Source organism: Ixodes scapularis, unplaced genomic scaffold (genome assembly GCF_016920785.2).
Source record: "Ixodes scapularis isolate PalLabHiFi unplaced genomic scaffold, ASM1692078v2 PGA_scaffold0__279_contigs__length_252992795, whole genome shotgun sequence".
Lineage (NCBI taxonomy): Eukaryota > Metazoa > Arthropoda > Arachnida > Ixodida > Ixodidae > Ixodes > Ixodes scapularis.
Window position 1 is genome coordinate 94,192,016 of NW_024609835.1, and position 3,917 is coordinate 94,195,932.

The following is a 3,917-nucleotide window of genomic DNA, read 5'->3' on the forward strand; positions in this document are numbered from 1 at the left end:
GCGGGGCGATTGCTTTGACGGGGGCCGCACACAAGCCAAGCCGTTTCTCAGGCGTGCACAACCAAATTAGTGACTCTGAGTCGACGTCCATGTATGTGCATTGCGGCAACCACAGCTTAGATCTCGTGTTACAGGAAGCTAGCCGTAGCTGCGACACCATTGCCGATGCTCTGAGTACCGTAAAGGACGTTTCAAATGCAATTCTTGCTTCGAAGAAACGCAAATCTGTTTATCCATCTATTGCAATTCCTCCAGTCCGCGAGGCGGCAGAAGAGGCCGGATCAACGCCAAATAACCTTCTTCCGCTTTGCCCAATAAGGTGGACTGTCAGAGTGAAGCCAATGAACAGTTCGCTGAAAGAGCTCAGGAGAAACTGAACGAGCTGCTACACGGTAAATATACGATTGCAGACAACTACAGGGCCATTTTGAAGGGTTATAATAGGTTTTTGAAAAGGGTCGAAACGCTGCTATGAATAAACATTTCTATACCTTTGTTCGGCCCGTGTGAAGAACGTTCAAGGGTACTGCAACGTTCAACGTTTTGCGCCGCAGGTATCAAAGAGGCTGTAGAGACTCTGCGAGACATTGTCCAGTCTGCGGTCTGAAGTCGCGTTTGAACAAGCTGTGGGGCTGCATGAGCTCAATTCGAATGCGGCCATGTTTTAAGAACCCTCGCAGCGCAAGGCTGAGAAAGCAACCAAAAAGGTTTGAAATGAGAAAGACACCTTCTCCACCAGTTGTACTTGAATGCAAAGCAGCGTTACGGAAGGAGTACTTCGAAGCATACGAATTTTTATAGGTGAAACTCAACGGCGGTTCGAACAGCCTGGTATGAAGCCGGTAGTAAAACTAGACAGCATCTTGATTAACGCCGCCAAAGGAAGACCCCGCGACGTCAGTCCAACCAACCAATCTCAACAGTCGACCTGAAAGAGGCCCTGGGGTGCATGCATGTGATTTTGATCTGGCCCGACTCTTTGCGAAGCTTTTACTTTTGCCGACCCTTTTATGCAACCTTGATTCCCTCACAATTGACGCCATAGTGAGGAAACTAGAGGCAAAATCCGACAAAATTCATGACATCCTGGACCAAGTCATAAAATATACAAAACGTCTTCGTTTTGTGCCTGTATCTGCCGCTTCGGAGGAGCACTCGTTTAGTGTCTTACACCGAATTAAAACGTATCTACTCAGCCGCATGAGTCAGGGGAGGCTAATACACCTCCTTATTTTGCACATTCATAAAGGATGAACCGCCGAGCTCAATCTGGACGACATTATCAAGAAATTTGTCTCGAAGACTGCTGAGCAAACGCAGACCTTTGGTCTTCCTTGAGACGATCAACACACATGGCCTAGCCTAATACTGATCTGTCTTCTCCATCACGCTTTTGTGCACATTTCCTAAATATGTATTAAGATCGCATTGTATATATGTAATTTTCTTGGCTTACTCGTTAATTTTATAGCGTGGATGTCGTTTTGGATGAACATTTGAAGAATAATAAACGTGATTCTCCAAAGAACTCAATTTTGCAATGTTCTGTATATTCGTAGAGATTTTGAGATTGCCTGAAGCACTATGCATAAGCGGTTTCGCGATATTAAAGAGTTTTAGAGGATCATACGTAAAAGCTTTGAGGGTCGGAAGGTGCAAGCGTTAACGCAATATTGCGTTCTACGCGTGCGCACTACCGACCCGCATTTGTATTGCGTACGCAAGGCTCTTCCGTACGAGCCACTAAAACTCGCTACTGTTGTTATAATGGAGGGCGGAAAAGTGAATGTACATGCCAAGCAAGAAAATTCATGCAAATAATTTTTTTACTTTTTTAATGAACTGTAAGTAAAAATAAAACAACAGAAATCGGCTCCAATCCTTGTCTCCTAGAATAAAATATATATAAAACAAAAGGTTTGACCTCAGCCCCCCCACTCAAAATCTACTTCCGGAGTCCATGGCACCAAGTTTTTCTCGTAGCGAGTGTGACTTCTTCACGCTTCGTCACCTCACGTCTCAAAACAAGATGGCTGGGTTGACAAAAACGTTGTCGAGACGAGTGGTACAGTTGCACTGCTACCCCTTTTCAGATGAATATTATTAAATGCAGCAGGCAAAGACAATTTGATTTGAAGGCCGGAAAGGAAATATGTAACATTCTGGAAAAGGTTTATTCGCGCATCTCGCTTTAAAACTAATTGAAAGTGTGTTCAATTCGGTATGCCAGTCTGCCAAGTTTGAAAGTTTCCTTCAACAAGTTCAAGAATGCTGTTTTTCATTTAAATCTGAGCATGACGATTGGTCAATACTGTAAACGACTTAATTTTCGCGAATCGGGCAAAGCTGAAAATTTGAAATTATTCGCGGGTTCTAATTTTTGCGAATCGGGTGTAGCTTCCGTAGCGTTCACATATTGCGCCAACTGTTCGCGGGACGTATTTCTTGCGAATTGCTGGCGATTCGCGAAATTTGCGAAAATTATGTCCTCGCGATAGTCGTTTACAGTAAGTATATCGGTCAAAGTAACCTTCCGCATGCCTTCTCAAAGCGAATCTCCAAGAACACTTTCAGCAGTATTAAAATATTTGAAGAAACATACAACGTCACCATCTTCTTTACCCAACGCTCAGCCATCCCACACAGGTTTTAATAAATTTATCTTCTAAATAATTTCGGCTCTGCTACACGTATTCACGAGATGCCGAGTTCGTCATAACAGTGCAATAAAAAGGGGCTCATCCGGCTCGTAAACTGCTTCGCTGTGTCGCACTTCTGTTTGCTATACACTTTTTAGTTGATGCACTCGGAGTGAGCGTAAAGGAGCGCGAACTCAGCATGCCTAATACCTGTAGACAAGTATAGGACATACACTTTGAGGTTAACAAGCCATACACCAGATGAGGGGCTCCATCTGTATTGAATGGCTCTATAAATCTAATGACGCACAAGCACCACCAGAGTTGAATCATTCATTATGAAAAGCAAACCAACAGACGTCCAGCAAATATAGGTTAGAGAGTCTGCGGCAATATGTACTTTTGACTCGGGATTTTAAAGAATATAGCTCTATTCACTGGAAATAAGAGATTATGTTTACTCCCCAAACATTTCTGTTCTCCATTTCAAGGTTGTCGGGGTTGAGTTCCTAGCATCATTAATTAGAAAAATAAAAGGAAGCTGTCTCGGTATAGTAAAAAATAAATACTCCCGAACAATTACTAACCTGATATGGACATATGGAGTCTTGTTTTGACTAGCAGTGACTGGCCTTGCTTAACAATGACTTATTGTCCCCAGAATGAAAGCGATGGTTAAGCAACGTCCACGCTTATGCACTTTTTGGTACGGCTGGAAGAAACAAAATATCTTGTTAAAAATGACCAATCCTTTTCACGTGCACATTTTGCAGTTCAAGCTTCCTAAGAGTGATTTTCTACACTAGTGTTAAATTAGAACATTGAGAGCGAGGTTGTTTGGTTAAGAAGTGTTCACCTGATATGCATCTGTGGAATCAGGTGTTGACTAGCAAGGACTCATTGCTCCCAGAACTGAAGAGCTGGCTCAGTATAAACAAATTAATGTTAACCTTCATGGACATAATTTGCTCAGCCGGAAGAGACAAAATATGTTAAAAATTAGCAATTCTTTAGATGTGCAAGCTTCACTATTCAAGGCTGCTAGGAGCAGTTTACCACACTAGTGGTCAATCCAAACATTAAGAGGAAAGCTGTTTTTTTAAAGTAAAAACATTATTTTAAATTGAAAGTGACTTTTATTTTCAAAGTGCTATAATGCATGAAATGCAGTATTTAAGAAGTCGTTTTCATTTTGTTCATTTTATTTGAAACTGAATGCGTGTATAGGCCAGGCCACTCAACGTCAGATCACGTGACATAAAGTTTCCCGCAAAATTT

The 3,917-nt window shown here is 42.1% G+C and overlaps 1 pseudogene; it reads left to right on the top strand.

Moving 5' to 3' along the window:
* The first annotated feature begins 833 nt into the window (after positions 1-833).
* On the top strand, positions 834-1,366 carry LOC115313220 (annotated as a pseudogene).
* Positions 1,367-3,917: the final 2,551 nt, after the last annotated feature.